The sequence below is a fragment of the Linepithema humile genome, chromosome 6 (assembly GCF_040581485.1).
Source record: "Linepithema humile isolate Giens D197 chromosome 6, Lhum_UNIL_v1.0, whole genome shotgun sequence".
In the NCBI taxonomy this organism is placed as follows: Eukaryota; Metazoa; Arthropoda; class Insecta; order Hymenoptera; family Formicidae; genus Linepithema; species Linepithema humile.
In genome coordinates this window covers 20,234,286-20,257,032 of record NC_090133.1, presented here as the reverse complement: position 1 = coordinate 20,257,032, position 22,747 = coordinate 20,234,286, and the positions used below count along the sequence as shown (strand labels likewise).

At 36.8% G+C, this 22,747-nt stretch overlaps 1 protein-coding gene across 5 annotated transcripts in view; it reads left to right on the top strand.

The window, feature by feature from the left end:
- Positions 1-22,747, top strand: part of LOC105678911 (uncharacterized) — a 264,119-nt gene that overhangs the window by 22,536 nt on the left and 218,836 nt on the right. The window contains exons 2-4 of one of the 5 annotated variants that reach the window (XM_067358227.1): positions 8,954-9,044; positions 12,376-12,471; positions 12,730-12,783. The gene's annotated coding sequence lies outside the window, so the exon portion shown is untranslated. Of the gene's footprint in view, positions 1-8,953; positions 9,052-10,818; positions 12,472-12,729; positions 12,784-22,747 lie in introns of those variants that run through there. The other 4 variants (XM_067358224.1, XM_067358228.1, XM_067358226.1 and 1 more) reach the window with 4 other exon arrangements.

Sequence of the window (22,747 nt, the reverse complement as noted above, 5' to 3'; positions counted from 1 at the left end):
TACGGCCAGCATATCACACATATACTCAAAAATGCGTGTTTTTCGGGTAAAATAATTGTTTAAAAAATTTTCTAATTATTTTAGTCGTCAGAACTCTTTGGAAAAGCAATGTACTCGCCCAGAACTAGAAGAGAACTGTCTAATTTTTAGCAGAACTATCAATATGCGGCCAGCATATCACACATATGCTCAAAAATGCGCGTTTTTCGGGTAAATTAATTGTTTAAAAAATTTTCTAATTATTTTAGTCGTCAGAACTCTTTGGAAAAGCAATGTACTTGCCCAGAACTGCACGAAAACTCTTTAATTATTAACAGAGCTATCAATATACGGCCAGCATATCACACATATACTCAAAAATGCGTGTTTTTCGGGTAAAATAATTGTTTAAAAAATTTTCTAATTATTTTAGTCGTCAGAACTCTTTGGAAAAGCAATGTACTCGCCCAGAACTAGAAGAGAACTGTCTAATTTTTAGCAGAACTATCAATATGCGGCCAGCATATCACACATATGCTCAAAAATGCGCGTTTTTCGGGTAAATTTATTGTTTAAAAAATTTTCTAATTATTTTAGTCGTCAGAACTCTTTGGAAAAGCAATGTACTCGCCCAGAACTAGAAGAGAACTGTCTAATTTTTAGCAGAACTATCAATATGCGGCCAACATATCACACATATGCTCAAAAATGCGCGTTTTTCGGGTAAATTAATTGTTTAAAAAATTTTCTAATTATTTTAGTCGTCAGAACTCTTTGGAAAAGCAATGTACTCGCCCAGAACTAGAAGAGAACTGTCTAATTTTTAGCAGAACTATCAATATGCGGCCAACATATCACACATATGCTCAAAAATGCGCGTTTTTCGGGTAAATTAATTGTTTAAAAAATTTTCTAATTATTTTAGTCGTCAGAACTCTTTGGAAAAGCAATGTACTCGCCCAGAACTACACGAAAACTCTTTAATTATTAACAGAACTATTAATATACGGCCAGCATATCACACATATGCTCAAAAATGCGTGTTTTTCGGGTAAATTAATTGTTTAAAAAATTTTCTAATTATTTTAGTCGTCAGAACTCTTTGGAAAAGCAATGTACTTGCCCAGAACTACACGAAAACTCTTTAATTATTAACAGAACTATCAATATACGGCCAGCATATCACACATATACTAAAAAATGCGTGTTTTTCGGGTAAAATAATTGTTTTAAAAATTTTCTAATTATTTTAGTCGTCAGAACTTTTTGGAAAAGCAATGTACTCGCCCAGAACTAGAAGAGAACTGTCTAATTTTTAGCAGAACTATCAATATGCGGCCAGCATATCACATATATGTACAAAAATGCGTGTTTTTCGGGTAAAATAATTGTTAAAAAATTTTCTAATTATTTTAGTCGTCAGAACTCTTTGGAAAAGCAATGTACTGGCTCAGAACTACACGAAAACTCTTTAATTATCAACAGAACTATCAATATACGGCCAGCATATCACATATATGTTCAGTGTCCTCTATTTTTTATCTGCTAACTTTCCGTAGCAGATCATTTTTTTCGATCGGTGTTTTTTTTTATAAAATCACCAGAACTATCATTAAAAACTATCAGGAACTATAGAACTCGACTGCATGCGACAAGAACTCTCTTTTATTTTTGATCTGCTAGAAAATGATCTGCTTGGTTCACGAACATCATTGAATCACACGCGATCGCGGCGCATGCATTGCTCGCATGCGTACCTGAATACGAAAATCGCGCGATACTTAAAACGGCACTCCCGACATCACAGGCGAATCGAACCGAATTGTCCAAGCTGTAACGTTACGCGCGAATTCCGTCCGCGTTTCAGACGACCACATTTATCAATTGGGGCACGATTCTCTCAAAACAGAAGGCAAAAATAAGCTCGAAGAAGATGAGGTGATTAGTCATCCAATCAACCGACTAGATACAAGACATCTGAAAAGCAATCGGTAGCGTTTGACTAACTCCGGTAGCCGTCCTCGACTACCTTCGACAGTCCGGCTATCTGTACAACTAGCGCGCTGCACGTAGAACCGAAGATTGCTTTGCCGTAGTGGAGATTTTATGATTGAAACCGACCTTTCCCTCCCCCGAGCCAAGCCTAAAGCAAAAAAAAATCGTGTCCCAATATTTGTCATACAGCAAAAATGCGTTCATCTATAGATTCGCTATAACTCTCGGCATTAACGGCACTCCCGACGCGCATTTTGTTATACTATACGACGGAACGAATATATTTTGTAGCACCGATTACGCGCACAAAGTTGATCTGCAAAATAAAAAAGTAAATCCAGATTAGAGTACTGTTCAAAATGGTTAATATTTGTGAAATAATTATTGCGCACATTGAATTTTATATTCGTTTATCTATGCATACAGAATTAAAATTTTTAAGAATTAAAATTTTCAAAAATATATTTTTTGAATAAAAAAAAAAGTTTAATTAGTTGAAATAATAATATGTAAAAAATTTCTAAAAATGGTGAATATTAATTTACTATTATAAATATTTTACTAAATTTTTAAAGTATTTTAAATATTTTATATCCGCTACATTATATAATATTTTATATGCAATATTTTTCGAATAACAAATAAATGAATTATTGCTTACCGTAAAGTTGCTCCGCCGGCGCCCGATGCTTTTCCTGAGCCTCCTCCTCCTCTCAGTGGTCCTTCGAAGCACTCACATTGAATCTCACGCGTTCGCGGCGCATGCATTGCTCGCATGCGTATCTGAATACGAAAATCGCGCGATACTTAAAACGACACTCCCGAAAAAAATTTTTTTTCATAAATAATACTATTATTTTGATATACACTATCTTTATTCGTCTCCACAACACGTTATATATACATTTTACGACCGATATTAATTATATCAACGTTAATTAATATTATCAAAGCTGCGAGCTGACAGGTCTGAGCGTCGCCATATTAGAAATCTGAGTTGAGTGCGTTCTGATTGGTTGCGTGCTGACGACGCTGACCAATAAGACATGCGTTACATTTTAGCGTGACATCCGAGAAAAATGATGATTTTTTAGATTTCTCGACTTTGGATGCATATATCTTGATTTATAAAGCACACAGAGCAAAAACAAGCATATTTTTCTTATGTAATTTGGGTATGCGCTTTCGATTGAGCCTATTACCAACTTAATCGGCCCAGCCGTTTTTGAGATCCGATAATCTCGGCTCATCTGAATTTTCCGTCTCGCGTAAAGATACACGGTCGGTCTTGCGCTGCGCGTGAACTTGGCGCGAGACACTACCGTGTCTCTTGATACCTCTCAACAATCGCCCGTCACTTTAATCGACACTCCCGACAAAAGTTTGCGATTTTATGCACATTTATTACGCAATTATTACGGATAAAATATGCGATTAAATAATTTACGTTTTTACTTTGCATTCCGTTGGGCGCGAAAAGAGTGAGCGGAAAAGATGTCACTCACTCTAGCGGTCTATAGAGCAATACGCGTAACAGTCGGTAGGACACATGCTCCTCTACCGGCCGCTGCGAGTTTTAAAAACATCGCAGAGCGTGAATGTTTCACGAAGTGTCGATTCTAATCGCGTTTTTTATCCGCAATAATTACATAATAAGAACGCATAATTATTACAAATTTTTGCCAGGAGTGCCGATTAAAGTAACGGGCGATTGTTGGAATGTATTATTTACCGCGGAAATTTGCGATCAACGATGTTTCCTCGATCGTTTAGCGGTCGACGGATTGAAAAAGGTTATGATTGCAGTGAGTAGAGATTTTAATATGTAAAATCATCTATAAATTCGCTCAAGAGAAATATAATGTATTTTCCATTAGAGATGTAGCGTCTATTCAAGAATTTATTTTGGGTAAATGTAATTTACAAGTCACGGGCGACCAGAGAGATGCATTGTCGTACAAAATTGCAAAAATTTTTGACAATTTGAAGCGTACGTATTACATCTAAATACCATACACATGTAGTTATATCTTTAATTATTAGAAATGTGCAAAAACTTAAACATATGATTAAAAAATTAAATAATGCCCTCTGCAATATATAAATTAATAAAAATATAACTGTTGCTTTTTCACTAACTCATAATTCGTTAATATATAGCTAACAACTATTATTCAGGGTATTAAAATATAATAAAATTGCATTATAAATATCACAAAATTTTTTTAACAAAGTTATTAAATTTTTAATTGTATACTGCACATATACATATATGTATATATGTATATATATATATATATATATATATATATATATATATATATATATATATATAGGTAATTATTCATTTATTTGTTATTCGCAAAATATTGCATGTAAAATATTATATAATGTAGCGTATATAAAATATTTAAAATACTTTAAATATTTAGTAAAATATTTATAATAGTAAATTAATATTCACCATTTTTTGAAATTTTTTACATATTATTATTTCAACTAATTAAACTTTTTTCTTTATTCAAAAAATATATTTTTGAAAATTTTAATTCTTTGTTTAGACGTGTGCATAAATAAACGAATATAAAGTTTAATGTGCGCAGTAATTATTTTATAAATATTAATTATTTCAAACACTAATCTGCATTTAGCTAGATATTTTAATACTTTTTAAGACATTAATAATACATTAAATCTATCGTAAATGTCCCAATTTCCAAAAATATTTGAATAAAAGATAAAGTTTACTGTTTATTCCAAATTATGAAACAAGAATCATCCCTTGTGTTAAAAAAATCAAAATCTATTTGACCGTCGGAAGTGCCCCTACGCTGGAAGTAGTTCGGGCACTCCAAGCGCTAAGCAAAAAAAAAAACGCCACGCCACCACGCGGTTTTTACACACTTAATTATCGGGATCTATTACAATTTTGCACCCCTCCATATTTTGCTACGCTGAAGCGTATATTGCGTACTATATTGCAACGCCCCCGCTCGTAGCAAATAAGTGCAACTGTCTGTCTGTCGGCGGCGTTTCGCGCGGTTAATAATAACGGGACCCCCTTTTACTTTTTAACGGATACGTTTCACGTATTTACCCGCCCACGGTAACAAACGAGCGGGTCCGGTCGCTTTTCTCAGAGAAGAGCGCAAACGATTAATATCGACTCTATTATTAGCAGGATCGTCCTAACAAAGAGTTATTTTTCCGCCGTTGCAATGGACCCTCGGGGGGTGAGACTCAGTCCTGAGACTTTCCGGGACTCCCCGCGTTTCCGGGGACGATCTCCTTCTCACTGTTCATTTCCTTCATGGGCATATCTTGTATTGATATTTGCCTTCTTTTATTGCGCGTCTCTTTGATGGTGTTGTGCGACGTGATTATCCTCGCGAAAGTAAAACGTCGGTATTAAGCTCATTAGTTTTATATAGAAGTTATGAGTCTCTTGAATACTGTCTAGACGTTATATAATCCTATTGCGAGAACAAGAATGCAAAACGTGAAAAAAAGCAATCAATTTATAATTGATGATTCGGCTAATAAGATCGTCTATTTATTATTTTCTAATATAATTAATTAGAGAAGTTTTATTACATGGGCTACTATAATAATATTCTACTTTAAGAATATTCTCTAAATATTCTCTGAATATTCTCTAAATTGCTTGATGAAAATCAGCACCCCCACTTTCAAACACGAATTCCTGCTACCATAAACGATTCGAGCACTAAAATCTGGAATAGAGCACCAAATTAGCACATAAATAGCACTTTATTTTGGTATATATTTTATTTTAATTTTTTGTGGTGGGGGTGCTAGCTTAACAAAGGTTGATAAATGATATATCCAACATAGATATTCTTATGATACAGAATTTTACGATGCTTCTTCTTTCCAAATCATATTTTGATTAATTCTAGACGAAATATTATTTATATATTTATATATCCATACAAATGTAAGATACATATTTGCAAGAAGATTTTTGCAAAGAAATTTTCTATCAAAATTAAACCATAAACAAATAAAGAAATAAAGAATTGCAAAAAACTGAAATAGATGAATGATACAAATAGTTATAATCATCCAAGTATCTAAAAGTTTATAGTAAACGTAAAAACTTCAGAAAATTTATTCACTCTCAATACGTAAATCGTTAATATTTTCCGATGCAGTCATTAATTAAAAATACAAATAATTACGGCTTGATTTAATTACGTAAATGCGCTCGAATTAAAATCACGGTTCCGATCAAGCTGATTGAAATTTTTACGTTAAGCGTACAAATATTTTGCGCGAAATTATAATTCGTTTACTTTAGACAATATTGAAATTTAATACATTTTATAGCATTCGATAATGTATATCACAGTTTATCCAGTCAGTACTTCACAACTTTAAGGCGGATCAATAGAATAGTTGCATTTCCAAATATTAACCAAAGGTAAAGTGAAAAAAAAAAATACATTGCATGACGTACACAGATGTAACGGATTATATTGCTTACTCGCGAATGAATCACCGCGTACTCGGAGAAAATAAAGCCGGCGGCTGGAGTATTCGGCATATCGCTTATTGGTATGCCGGTGACACACGGGTCCAATTTGGTTACCGGCGTCTGCGAATCGCCGAATATCATCTACTCCATTGAAATTCCGGTATAGGTATGAGACGCGATATCGCATTTGTCTCCCTGACTGTGTTACCTAACGCTCGCATTTTGGCGCCTGTTGTTCTCTCACGAGGACGTGACTACATGCCAATGAAGCGCGACCCTTGTTTTATCTAACACTTTAAACATCATCGCGGCAATTATTCTTTTTTAAATATGTATTTTTTATATATGTAAAACCGATAAAAATATATATTACAAGCAACAGCAACAATGAAAGTTAAATTATAGCGAAACAAGTCCGTTTGAGAAACTTGTATGTAAAATATATTCTGATAATTTTTAGTTTATATTTTTATACGAATTGTAATATTCTTAAGCGCGCTTCTGATTAAGAGAGAGAGAGAGAGTAAGTAATGTTAGATAATAATTTGCGCGCAATCTGAAAAGTTTCACGCGTCTAGTGCTATCGATTCCCGCGTAGATTCTATAAAACAGGACGAGGTAGATTTAGATTCGACCCTTGCCGCATGACATTTCCGTCGAACGTTGCTTCTTGGAATACATGAAGGCGCATATGAAAGTATATCTAGAGATGAATGTCAACGCGATTTATATTTCCGAGGAAAAGTTTCTCTTGCCATGCGGCACGGCTGCACAATGGCTATTCTTGGACGCTTGTTGGACATTCGCATATATCCATGCGTACAGCGAAAGTATATATACTAAATGTATGCTGGGGTCTTATGTCGGGAAAACAAATTGTCATGAATAAATAACAGGTACTACGAGGATAATCCTTCCAGCCTCTCACAAGAACAAGCCGAATGCGCGCTGATCGTGTCGGCTATCAATCGATACAGTCCCGTATGTTTTCGCGTGCCGGCAAGGGCGAATCATGGCGAACGCTCGTAATTCTCTCCCATCTGCGGCGGAGCGGGTCAGACACGGGAGTAGGGTGTAGCAAGGGGTAGAAAGGGGGCGCCTTTCCCTGCCTCTGTCCGCCGCCCCCTCCGTGTTCCCTTCCGCTGCCTCTTTCGTAGGGCACAGTGGAAGCACCCAGGGGCAATTGAAACTCACGGCCATTTACTGCATTTCAATAATGGTTTCCCATCTCCCTCTCCGCGCCCCCCTGCCCCCCGCCCCCTTCCCGCCTCTTACTGCACCACCGCGTATTCCTCCTCCCGCCGCCGCCGCCGCCTCCACTTTCCACGTACGTGCAACACGAGAGCTCGGGCTGCACAGTCGATTTACTACGAGCTTTATGGTACACACCGCGCGAGAGAGCACGCAGAAGTACCCTACGGCTAACTATCCCGCGCGCGTCTACCACGGACGACTGCATTATTCCCCGTAAACTATCGCGAGCCACACGCGTGCACGCACGTACGTAACGCAACTATTTTTATGCTTCACAGAAAAGCTCGCACGCACGTTAAAAAGCACGTGGCCAATTTTCATTGGCGAGCGTGAAAAGCGTAGTGCACGTGTCCCATTTCCTCCATTCACTCGTACACATATTTGTAACGAAGCGGAAAAATAAATATAAAAAATTTAATTTAATAATGCGCCAGTTCAATCGAATTTCCGCTGGCAAAACATCAATCGAAATTAGTAGTTGGTTTTTGGCGTTTACGACCGGACACTTACAAGTCGTTACCGGAGAAATGACAATTATGATGGCGATAACCATAAACCGCGGGAGTGAATATCGATTAAACGATCGAGAACGCGCCACGTCCTGTAATACGCGAGATCATTTCAGAACCGCCATCGGAGGTGGATAATTGAGATGGATATTGAATCGTCGGCGCGTCATATTTCCGTGGGCTTATTGCCGTCTGGTGTCCAGGTACATTCGTGCAATCGGCCGTACGATACGAATACGTTACCGGTTCCAGTAAATTTGAAATCGGCCAAATCGCCCGCAGACAATGGGCGGCGAAACAAATTTCACCCATTAGCAACCGACGGAGGATACGTGTCACGCTGCAGTTGTCGTCAATACAAATATCTGCTCGCGCGAGATGCGCCCATATTCGTCTGGATCCCTTCCATACGTCTACCCATATACATATATGCGCATATGTACGCACGGATATAAACGAAAAAAAGCTCGAATTTATTCCGTAAAATCGCGACAAGTCCGGATATATACCCCGACTATAAATACGACGATCCAGATTGTAACGATCGAATTGAGCATCCGTGAATTTATCTGTATCTCGGGCAGAAACACAAAGAAACGATTTCAAAGCCCATTTTCTTCTTCGCACCCTTTCAAAAAAATTTTCACTAGAAATTCATCGTTTCACCAAATAAATTTTTCCGTCGATTCTTTTAATTGATCTATTTTTCGCGAGACAGGTTCTCAAGTGTTGCTTGTCGCATTTTCACGGGTGCTTAGACACGCACTGGACAGGCGGATAGCATACGTTGCACACGAAACGCACAGACAGTAAGATGTTCGTGAACCTAGCATATCATTTTCCAGCAGATCAAAAATAAAAGAGAGTTCTTGTCGCATGCAGTCGAGTTCTATAGTTCCTTATAGTTTTTAGTAATAGTTCTGGTGATTTTATCCAAAAAAACACCAATCGAAAAAATGATCTGCTAACTTCCCGTAGCAGATCATTTTCTAGCAGATCAAAAATAAAAGAGAGTTCTTGTCGCATGCAGTCGAGTTCTATAGTTCCTGATAGTTTTTAATGATAGTTCTGGTGATTTTATAAAAAAAAACACCGATCGAAAAAAATGATCTGCTACGGAAAGATAGCAGATAAAAAATAGAGGACACTGAACATATATGTGATATGCTGGCCGTATATTGATAGTTCTGATGATAATTAAAGAGTTTTCGTGTAGTTCTGAGCCAGTACATTGCTTTTCCAAAGAGTTCTGACGACTAAAATAATTAGAAAATTTTTTAACAATTATTTTACCCGAAAAACACGCATTTTTGTACATATATGTGATATGCTGGCCGCATATTGATAATTCTGCTAAAAATTAGACAGTTCTCTTCTAGTTCTGGGCGAGTACATTGCTTTTCCAAAAAGTTCTGACGACTAAAATAATTAGAAAATTTTTTAAACAATTATTTTACCCGAAAAACACGCATTTTTTAGTATATGTGTGATATGCTGGCCGTATATTGATAGTTCTGTTAATAATTAAAGAGTTTTCGTGTAGTTCTGGGCAAGTACATTGCTTTTCCAAAGAGTTCTGACGACTAAAATAATTAGAAAATTTTTTAAACAATTAATTTACCCGAAAAACACGCATTTTTGAGCATATGTGTGATATGCTGGCCGTATATTGATAGTTCTGTTAATAATTAAAGAGTTTTCGTGTAGTTCTGGGCGAGTACATTGCTTTTCCAAAGAGTTCTGACGACTAAAATAATTAGAAAATTTTTTAAACAATTAATTTACCCGAAAAACGCGCATTTTTGAGCATATGTGTGATATGCTGGCCGCATATTGATAGTTCTGCTAAAAATTAGACAGTTCTCTTCTAGTTCTGGGCGAGTACATTGCTTTTCCAAAGAGTTCTGACGACTAAAAAAATAAGAAAATTTTTTAAACAATTAATTTACCCAAAAAACACGCATTTTTGAGCATATGTGTGATATGCTGGCCGTATATTGATAGTTCTGTTAATAATTAAAGAGTTTTCGTGTAGTTCTGGGCAAGTACATTGCTTTTCCAAAGAGTTCTGACGACTAAAATAATTAGAAAATTTTTTAAACAATTAATTTACCCGAAAAACGCGCATTTTTGAGCATATGTGTGATATGCTGGCCGCATATTGATAGTTCTGCTAAAAATTAGACAGTTCTCTTCTAGTTCTGGGCGAGTACATTGCTTTTCCAAAGAGTTCTGACGACTAAAATAATTAGAAAATTTTTTAAACAATTAATTTACCCGAAAACGCGCATTTTTGAGCATATGTGTGATATGCTGGCCGCATATTGATAGTTCTGCTAAAAATTAGACAGTTCTCTTCTAGTTCTGGGCGAGTACATTGCTTTTCCAAAGAGTTCTGACGACTAAAATAATTAGAAAATTTTTTAAACAATTAATTTACCCGAAAAACTCGCATTTTTGAGCATATGTGTGATATGCTGGCCGCATATTGATAGTTCTGTTAATAATTAAAGAGTTTTCGTGTAGTTCTGGGCGAGTACATTGCTTTTTCAAAGAGTTCTGACGACTAAAATAATTAGAAAATTTTTTAAACAATTAATTTACCCGAAAAACGCGCATTTTTGAGCATATGTGTGATATGCTGGCCGCATATTGATAGTTCTGCTAAAAATTAGACAGTTCTCTTCTTTATTGTGCTGCGCCATTTCATGTCATGAGCACGGAGATGAGTTCGAATAGTTACATACGATATATATAAACCTTTTTGCTTCAATTTTGCTTGTCCTTGACGCAGTGTTAAGCCAGGATTCCGCGAAAACAGATCAACGATCATTTTATCACCTTTTTTGTCCACTTTGCCTTTTGAGCCACGTTCCGGTAAATCATCCACATTTTTTGTGGCTTTATATCGCAGAATCCACTTCTTCACAAATGTTCTTGACTTTTTAATATATTTAGCAGCTGCTGATTGCGACATTTTTGGACCTTTTGGGTGAATGCACAGAAACACAGCCTCGTAGCGCTTTGCGTATTTGGCACTCATGGCGCTTAGCGTGTTTTTCTTACAAAAGATCAACAACAACTAAATCTTTTTTTAAAATGCGCCAAGGACAAAGGTTTGCTCTATCAATTCACATAAGATTTAGAATAATATTTTTTACCGATTGTGAATAAGGTTTGGCACGCTCTTATTTAACTGACTGTAGTAGAGTTTATAAAAGTTGTTAACAATTATTTAAATATTAGAAACCAGAACTTTTCTGAAATGTATAGAAGTATTAAATATATAGTTCGAAAAAACCCCCCAATATACAATAACGTATCACAATTACATAAGCGAAAAGATGATAAAAATTGTTAACAATTATTTTTATTACTATTGATGGATATTGTTATTGAGAACTTTCCAATATCAACTAGAGCCTCGATACTTATACGTTCAACAACTTGGCGATATAATTTGTTTACTAAATATAATTAATTTTACCCATAAAATTTTATTAGAAATAAAAAGTAATTGTTTAAAAAATTTTCTAATTATTTTAGTCGTCAGAACTCTTTGGAAAAGCAATGTACTTGCCCAGAACTACACGAAAACTCTTTAATTATTAACAGAACTATCAATATACGGCCAGCATATCACACATATACTCAAAAATGCGTGTTTTTCGGGTAAAATAATTGTTTAAAAAATTTTCTAATTATTTTAGTCGTCAGAACTCTTTGGAAAAGCAATGTACTCGCCCAGAACTACACGAAAACTTTTTAATTATTAACAGAACTATCAATATACGGCCAGCATATCACATATATGTTCAGTGTCCTCTATTTTTTATCTGCTAACTTTCCGTAGCAGATCATTTTTTTCGATCGGTGTTTTTTTTTATAAAATCACCAGAACTATCATTAAAAACTATCAGGAACTATAGAACTTGACTGCATGCGACAAGAACTCTCTCTTATTTTTGATCTGCTAGAAAATGATCTGCTACGGGAAGTTAGCAGATCATTTTTTCGATTGGTGTTTTTTTGGATAAAATCACCAGAACTATTACTAAAAACTATAAGGAACTATAGAACTCGACTGCATGCGACAAGAACTCTCTTTTATTTTTGATCTGCTGGAAAATGATATGCTAGGTTCACGAACATGATTCAATGTGAGTGCTTCGAAGGACCACTGAGAGGAGGAGGAGGCTCAGGAGGAGCATCGGGCGCCGGCGGAGCAACTTTACGGTAAATAATAATTCATTTATTTGTTGAAAATGTTGTAAATTAAAAGACTTAAAATATTTACATTAGTTAATATTGATTATTATTAGAATTTATTTACATATTTATTACTTTTTATTTTAATAATTAAACTTTTTCAATAATTTTTTTATTCCATATTTGCTTACAAAAAGAATTAAAAGTTCAATGTACTCAATTATGATTTGATAAATATTCATTATGAACGCAATTATAATCTTGACTTATTTTCGTATTTTACAGATCATCAACTATGCAGATCAACAGAATGACAACTCCGCTGCTGCGCATCAATCGGTGAGTGAGTTTATAATTTGTCTTGATTGTTATTAAGATAATGGATCTATAAGATACATACTATAAAATTTAACACATTGTAGATCGTATATGATATTGATTTTATAAAAATTTTAGTTTGCACATTGCAAAATATTTTAAATTTAGTTAGTTTCTAGAAGAACAAATTATTTATTATCTTGATAAATTTAAATTATATTTTTTGTCACACGCGTTATATATATTTTATATATATTTATGTGTTAACATGTTCCATGTCGCTCTGATTTTACATAACTTTCTATTTACGTCGTGAAATTTATGTATATGTTGTAAAAAATTATAATTATAGAAATTACTAAAAATAAAATGTAACACACACAAAATATGTTGTACATCATAAAAAGCTATAATAAATTTAAGAAATATAAAATATTTTATTTTAAACGGCCTGAATAGAAAATTTAGTGAGGCCACCAGTAAGCCACACGGCATGGAACATGTTAATAATACCACACAAGATTATTCGAAACACGTAAATTAACATTTCAAAAACAGGACATGTTGATTTATGTTTCCGGTTTGCAATGAGTTAAAAAATATATGAATTAAAGAGTATGTAAGTGTAGACAAGAACATTATATAAGGACTAGTTTGTCTCTGCAATATTTGGGATATTTTTCATTAATTTGAGAATGAAAAATCTTTTTACTTTTTATTTTATCCTCGTATATGTGAATACAATAAAAATAGGATAAATTTCAATACAAAATAAAGAAAATCATACAATGCAATATTATAAGCATAATGATATACAAGAATGTTATAGATAAAATATAACAAATATATAATGTCATAGATCCATTATTTTAAAATGGATGGACTAAGATTTAGATTCGTTGAATATTTAACTTTGGAATATTTAATAAATGTTCTTTATAAATAAGAATTAAAGCAACATATATTGAATTATTCAAAAAGTTTATAGTCTTTTTTATGACAAAATCAAAAACAATTTTTATATATTTATATGTTCATTTATTTAGTAATATGTATAAACAAGTTGTTAAAGATGGCCAAATGTTGTCGAAAACAACGTACATATATTATTGAATAAAGATGGATTTAAATATAAAACAATTGTTTTTTATTTAGTCATAAAAACTGCTACAAATTTTCCGAATAACTTAATATATTAAAATTTTTGAGATACATATGCGTATGTAAATATAAGTTAAAAATAAAAAGAATATGTTTTACACAAACGGGACAAAAATTGAAAATTTATGTTTTACATTTGAAATAATTTATTTAATAAAAGAGCGCATTTTTTGTTATCGATTTTTGTTTGGTTATTGATTTTGAAATATAGTCTTGCTATACGCTAATTTCTTCAGAATCTTTCCTAGCCTATCCATGCATCCGTGGTCCCATGGCTTAATTGATTCCATGGTCGAGCACGGAAATTCAAGATTCGTGGTCCCATCGATGATGGTCGAGCACGAATCTTGAAATAATGTTGATAACGATCGACCATCGAAATGGTCGACTATCAACACAAATTTCAGAACTCTGCGCTAAGCGTCTTATAAAAACTACCGCTCTTAAATTTTTTAATGTCGAGAAATACAATTTGCGTACTCGCCAACATTCGCTTTTCTTCGGGCAACTTATGTATCCGGAAGCGATCTTATCAGCACGATACACTCGCTTACGTGTGATAAGGCAGCGCCCTATGCGACTACTTTGGAAAGGGGAACAGCAATAGAGAAATTATAGTCGAATATATAGTCGAAATATATACGTGTATACACTTTTGTATGTGTGTGACAAGCGCACATTGTTAAGCGATAAAGCACATACGCGTTTGAATAGCGATGCGGTTATCGAAAAATTTCAACGACAATCTATTTAGATAAATTGCTTCCTAACCATTTAATATCCGCTTCGATGAGCTATAACACACTCATTACAAAAAAAGTCGAATTCTTATGCATGTCGTGCTTTTAGTACTTTTATTAATAAGAATCAATATCTATATAATATTTATTATTTTCAACAACAAAATATAATCGTAAAAACATGTAAAAATTGATCGCTTGGTTTGCAGTGACCCGGCATAACGGTGAAAGCAGAAATTTTAGGAACCTTTTCGTTTTTTTTTTTTTTTTTTTTTTACTTCGCGCTTGGGGCGCGTGAACCAGCATAGGGGCGCTTAAGACGGTCGCAACGTTTCCGGCTACGAGAGCTCATTACGCAATCTCAAGGGCATAATTTTTCTTTATAAATAGCCGCCGCGCGAGTTCGAGGACCCGGCGAGGGAAACTCGCCGGGCTGTGACGTATGGCACACAGTGTGTCGGTCACGATAAAAACTTTAACTGGCCCGAAAGATGATCCGCCTCGTTTCGCCCGCGGCAACTAACAATAGATCCCTCTGCTTCTTTTACTGTCTTCTTCTTCGTTTGAGCGAACTTGATATCAAGCACGCGAGTTCCATCGTTCTACGTCGTTTTATATTTATTTTGTATCTTGTATTTCTATATCCTTTATATTATTTTATATATTTAATTCGATCCTCTCATTTAATATTCAAGTTCTAGTAAATATTTTAAATATAAATTTTTAAGTTTACAAGTGAAATCATTGAATTTATTTATTTTATTTTATTATTATGTTGGGGAGAAGAAAATATATAGCACAAGGAATTATACGGTGCACTGTGTATTTGACGTCCTTGCTCATCCAATCTGTATTGCCCTAGTCACTGTCGCTGCAACGGTTTCAAAAGTTACTGTTACGAAATTGACATTTCAATTACACCGTAGTTGAGTTTGGCTGTAAATACCTTGTCAGCGCTTCTAGCTATTTCCTTTTGGTTCGGCTGTCATGTATGGCTAACTATTTCACTCGCTCTCTCTTTCTGTTTCCTTTCCTTTCCCGCGCGCCACGTGCGCACCTGCGTTTACATGTAGGTGTAAATACGAGATTTCCGATATTCGATAATCGTTAACCGCGAACGGTAATGAGTTACCGTCTCAGTCTGCTCCGATTTTGCGTTATCAATATGATTGTGCGACTGACTATCGCGAATATATCTCGTCTTTCTATTAGATTGGTCATTTCATTACCTATTACATATTCTTTTTTCGCGGCACGATCGATATCCTTTCAGATTAAAGTCCCGAGTCTTCACTCGTCGAATGGATTCGACTTCTCGCCGAATATTGCGCATGTTGATTTACGAATTCAGAGTTTTAGAGTACCGCGAGCGACGTGAGTGTATCTGACAGCGGACGTCTACGCTTAATTGCGGAGGGCGGGGGATTGAAACTTTTTCCCGTACCACCCGTGTCAAAATCGTTTAAATCCTCGAAATCTGATTATTGTACAAACGTAGCATGAAAAGTTTCGCTTTATGCTTCCATCTCTTTTTTTTTTTTTTTATGAACTTCTGTACTTTTCGTGAAGTTGTAAATAGTGGATTTACTGGAGATGTGAGCGAGAGACTAGAAAATTAATTGTATTCAAATAATGGTGTCTATTAATGATAACATCGGCATCATACTTTTGAAAAAAAAAATATTTGAACCAGTTTGCGTGCGCTTTTATGTTTAGAGGTCATCTTGTATGCACAACAGTCGCGAGATCTAAAAGCTCATTTGTGTCGGAAAGTGGCCGGAATACGAAAAGGAAAGGGCACAATCGCGATTACGTCTGCGCTTCATGTTTATCGCGATAGCGGTAAGCAGCATTTCACGGTGCTTCGTTGTGGCGATAAATTTCGACTCTATCGTAATTCGCGATAAGACAACGCGGAAATGCTTGAGCGTTTTGCGACAATTGTCGGTGTTGCTTACCGGGTAATTCCACGCGCAGTAAAAATTTTCCGCTATTACAGACTGCGAGTTCTTTCGCGTAGCATCGCGAACGCGAGAAGAAAACATTCGATTATATTCCAGCTTCTACGTAGAAGGGATTCCGTTTTATTAAGATTGCGCGATACAATGATATTTCTGTCCTTACACGGAATGGAAAGCATTTTGCTGAGAGTTACAGAATTTGAGGTATAAACTACGTTACGCAGCGAAACGATATTATTGGAACGTACATAATAGTAATGCTTATTCCGCCTTTGTACGTAATATGCGTATAATGACACGCTAATGCATCCAATAGCTATCGACCCTGTTGATCCTTTCATCAGACTACACCACCGCATCAGCTTTTCAGTATAAACTTCCCGGTGGAATAGGTTTTTTCCATGAAACAACTCCTTTACATCTATTATGTATGAATCTGATACGCGGAATTGATTTCCATGTTAAAAACCGTCTGTAATATTCAGTACGCTACGTTAGCCCTTTAGGGTACCAATTTGGTGTAACGTGCGTTTCAAATTCATGCATGAATAATAGATCCGTGTATACCCATCGTCGGCGGTACCTATATGCGGGTCGGTAAACGGGCGACTGCTCATTTCTTTTTTCGTCGATACTATCCGTCTCTATCGTTGCAGAGTGAAATTAAAACTGCGGAGTTCGTCGGCTGCGCAGCAACGCGATTTTTGTCAAAGGGACATTCGACCAACATTTCTTCTCGGTTATTAAACTGTAATATTGCACGATTTGTTAAGCATTCAGTCAAATTGGATTCAGCTATACAAAAATATTACTGTCAAATGAGTTGCTATATTGCGAAGTTATACTCTCTATATTAAAAAAAAAATAATCTGTTTTATAAAGTAAGAACTTGCATGAAAAATTTGAAATTTTCCTACTTTTTTTCTCTATTCATACATCCATAAATAGATGATTAAAGAGATACAAAAGTTGTCGCGCAAAACGATTTTTATAGTTGCATCTTTAGTTGAGATCTGGATTGAACATTAAGTTGATATAACGAAATTATTCAAAGGTGCCGGAAGGAACGAGTTCTTGTTTTATTCTCTTTCGGCAACTGCATATTTTTTGTCTTCTAGAAAACGTAAACATGATGCTTCGGTGTGCGTTACGACACTTCGCGGGACGACAGTTGAAAGAGTTTTGTAGCTGCGCGCACTTGGCACAATAGTCGCGAGGTTGTGTGCCGTTGAACACTTTACTACGGCGAATGCTGGCATGTGCCATTAAGTGAAAATCTGTTTCGAGTGCTTTTGCTTGAAATTGATATACAACGTAGTCTGGCGACGCGGAAATAAAAATGTGGCATACTTTGCTCGTTAGGTCATGCTTATGTTAAGCGGAAAATTTTGTCGAGAAAATCGTGTATTTTGTGTATCTGTAGCGGAAAGCTAAAAATAAAAAATGCAATAACGCGACAATGTTTGCATCTCTCATGTCATTAATTTATGGATGTGTAAATAGAAAAGATACGAATATTTAAAATATCTCATGCAAATTTTTGTTTTGTAAAATTACTATTATTTTATTTATATTAAAATGCAGAAATATAAGCTTTACAATGCAGTAATTTATTTGGCAGAAATGTTGCAAAACATTTTATTTTTTTTAGCGCAAAACTGTTTAGAAAGTATAAATTTAATATAGTCTTTCTTAATGCTAGTCTCTGATTGATCACAAGAACTTATGAGCAATCGTAACAAGCCATGTACTTAAGCCAAATATTTATGGCCTAAGTTAAATTCATAATCGTGTAAGTAACTTAAGTTATGCTCTTCTATCTGCCTCGTTGCAGAAAAAGATGTACCCTGCGAATTATCTCACGTGTAAGTGCAAACTTTACGGATCACACGGCGTCGAGTACCGCGTTTGCAGACACTCTCCGTGCCGAAAGTTGGACCACCTCCGGATAACTAACTTTCGCCTTTAAGACGCGCGAATGTGTACATTAAGATCCCTGTATATAAGGCACAGTTCGACCATACCTCTCCGGCCCGACCTCGTCTCGTGCATCTTGCATCAGGTCTCCTCCTCTTTCTCCTTCTCTTCCTCTGGGAGGAGTGGGTCGACCGCGTCGACTGATACGGTGGTACTTCCTAATTAACTCTCTGGATTTCCTTGCACGCCTTCGTTGCAGTGTCATTATCCTCCGCCCCGAAGCCTCAAAGTGCGTCGCTTGCACGCCTGCCGAGCGCGAATTGTATCGATCGGTGGCGGCTGTGCAGTCTTGCGGTTACTGATAGGTTTCGAATATGTTTATGCCAAAAAGCAGAATGGTATAAATAATAAATTTTTTTTTAGTTTATAGAATTCCAAAAATTGTGGTTGATCGTTAAAATTAATTTCACTTTCAAGTAATAAAACATCTTTGTTATGACAAACGTAATTTGAGCATGACATGTACTAGCGTGTCTAAAACTTCAATATAATTTTATTGAAATGCTCAGAAATGCGCGGTTCGAGTAAAAAAGAGGAAGGGCTTGATTTTCCACACGATGAAGAATGTCCATCGGTGTTCGGTATTTCCAACACAGTTTCCCATATCCGGATAAAAAGTGAAGTCGCCTGGGATGGCCCTCGGGTCGACGATGTCTGGCGGACGGCGATCCCATGAGCGTTTCACCTATCGAAGTGGTTTCGTATCTGGCAACTTTAAAGCCGCCGTCAAATGTAAAGTTGCCGTTCGCTTTCCTCGCTTTTTTCTCTTTGCTTTTCGTTAAGAAATACAAGTACATCTTTATCTTGCTTCGAGTCTGTCAATTACTACAAAATGACAAATATTAAAACTTTGACGTGCGCACGTTCGGAAACAATTTACACCCCGATGGGCGACCCCCTTTTTCCTCGTCGATAATTCGCAGATCGCCGAACCGCGTTCAGATTCGTCGAAATTATTTTGTCGTCAATGCCGTATAATACGGGTCGCGGTGCCGCGAGCGCGAATTAGGCACAATCCCGGAGTATTACATTGCATAATTACATGCCCACTTCATTATTGCATATCAGGGGAGAGCGAACCGGACCGTGCGCCGGGCCGGGGCCAGGCCGGATCGGACGTGCGGATGGCCGGCGGTTAAACCTTTGGCTTAAGGGAGGGATGAAAATTCAGTTCGATGTACAATCACCGAATTTCAGACACGTGTACGTCAGTAAATTGCCGCCGATACGGAAATATCGAGTGGACGCATGAATTGCGCGAAGCGCGCAGGCGCTTGTTCGCCGCCGCGATTATATATTTATATACACAAGGGATTTGATTACACGGGCACTCGGCGGCTCTCGGCGGCCCTCGACGTCGATGATGTTGAACGTTATAATTTTAGCGGATAATAAATAGCCGGGGTTGTGTGTCCTACGCGCGCGGGCTTACCCCGGATTTGATGTAAATATTCATGGTCGCGGCGCGTGTGCATGCGTATGCAGGCGTGCGAGGATTATTACCGCGGATGAGCCGCGGCGGCGTGCGTGTTACGCGCCGGTTTTAAGCGGCCTAAAATTTTTCGTGAGTTAAAACTATTGACCGGAGTGCGTGTCGCTCTCTCCCTCCCCACCCCCCGCGAAATTGTGGCACGTTGGCGGCTCTAATGCACGCATTTCCATCTCCACCGCGGATAATACCGGCTTTCGTTGTGAGAGCGCCGATCGACGACTTGCGGATTACCTCTCTTCCCGCATATGGCAGGCCGCCGCGTGTTAATGCGATTCGTCACCCCGATGCATGCGTACGGTTTTTCATACTTGATTTCAGATAGTTATTTTACCAATTTTATACTGTTACCAAGATTTTTATGAAAAGCCCACGTTGAACAATGATAATAGAAAAAATTTTTCTAGTGTACAGATTTTTGAGAACTTTGAAATTAACTTCTTGAAATTAACTCTCCGGCGAGAACTTGATGAGGGCTCATCACTTATATCAAAATTTTAATTTTTTATCTTAAGTAGTTTTATAATCGAGTTGTAAGTTAAGTCCTTCATCATTCCATGCGTAAATAAATGTACAGGCTAAATTTGAATAAGTTATATCTGACACAATTTCGTAATTTTTCAGCTTTAAATAAACCTGGAATAATTTATATATATATATATATTTTTTTTGCAAATTGAATTGCGACGTTGACGAATGAGAGAAACAGCAATAATTTGTGGAGCAATCTGTGTCAACTTTTCGGTGAGTAGCACAAATTATTTGACCTGTGATAAAATATCGTCTAAGATTAATACAATATACATTCATGTGTATACGTTTTATAAATATCACGAATAATAATCGAGAGATGTGATATGATTACATTAAATTTTGTTTCAAATAATATACACAACGTATGGACATTTTTGCATATTCATGTCCGATCGCGTGTTATTCTTACACAGTATATACCTCAATGCGGCGCATGTATCGCGACTATGTGGTAAATTCAACCAGAAATATCGGTAAGTCCACAAACGATATCGTCGTGCGCGAGAAAAACAATCGGGGCTCGTCTCCTGGCCAAATGCCGCGTATATGCACAATGAAAATGCAAATTCGGACAGGACGTGTGTGTGTAACTGCGCGTGCGAGCGTGCGTGCTCGCTGGGAATATATTCGACAAACGAATGATACGGTTCAAAACACGATCTGCAGTGATTCGCAAAGCATAGAGAATAGCCGTCGATAAAATACCCGGAAATAGGATATTCTTGTCCCCCTTCGAGACTTTGTGTCATAGTAGTCAGGCTGGATGGATGGATACACGTTTGATATACTGTCTACGTCGATCGATCACGCACCATGTTCTACTCGCCTCGAATTCACAAACGAGCGAATGAACAAATATATCTTGGTATTTTCGCGAGTTCGCGTCAAACTGTCGAAATTTGCGGTTGCTTATTTAACCGAGAGGTCCGGTCCTTCGCGTCGACGGTTCCTAACGTGCAATTACGCATGATTTTTACAATGACGTTGGCTGACGTCAACAGCCAAATACCAAAATACCATCTATTTGCAAGTTTTGCCGATGCAAATTTGCATCGGTCGCTTAAAAATAAAAAGTAGCAAACTACATTTAAGTAATTTTTAGAGGCGATAATTGAAGAGATATCATGCTGTTCTAAATCGAGTTGACGAATGTGCGTCCACTCTTGAATCATAGAAATCCTTCAAGAGGGTCACAGATTTAGTAGCTCAGTTTCTAGCCAACCGCACCCCGCGATCTCGTGGGTTCTCCACGCAACCGATTAATCTTGGTATCCTTAAAGTATACATAAACGAGCCGGTGTGGCTCGTCGTTTCAATTATTACTGAACTGCCAGTCAGCCGGAAACGCAGGAATGGCGGCGGCGAGCAGCCTGATTTCCCGCACCGCGTATATTGCGCGTAAGGTTTCACGTGGCTGAAATTTCGGCACAGCGCCTCGAGGAGGATATGGTCCTTGCATCGTTTATGACGGGTTTCTGATTCGGAGATGAGTGTACGTGGGACGCATAAGATAGGGTCTCACCTCGGCAAATCTGCACGTGACCCTAATACGGGTTACCGCGCCACCCGGATTCGCGCGTTCCCATGTGCATCCTAAAGTCTAAACACTCCTATATGAGTCGGGGCTTTGGTCGGCCGCACACTATCGCGCTCACGTGGCCATGCACATATACATACATACACAGTCGGAGATGCATATAAAGCATCGATATAACGCGGCGTATATATGGCGTATATATGCATTTCCTCAAACGGTTTCAGTCGCCTTCAAGAGATCGGCTACCGAATCATCGCAATTCCGCAAGTCAGAATGCTCTTTCTCACACTCTTTCCGTGCTTTATATTCCATTTATATTCAATCTGATCCAAATATTACATTAGTTGCACCATCCATTATTTTTTCAAGTTTTTATTGTAAAAAAAATCTTTTTCCGAGGCAAATATATTTTTTTCCTCATTCATCATTTGATAAAGTAGAAAAATATTTTACAATATTTCGCTAGGTTTTTTTTAACTATATAAATGTTACAAGATGACGGGTTGATTGGCGAAATTCTATCAAATGTGATAGATGCCGCGCGTTGTAGGACTGAGATAGGCGTATCGATCGTTCGCGTCTTTCG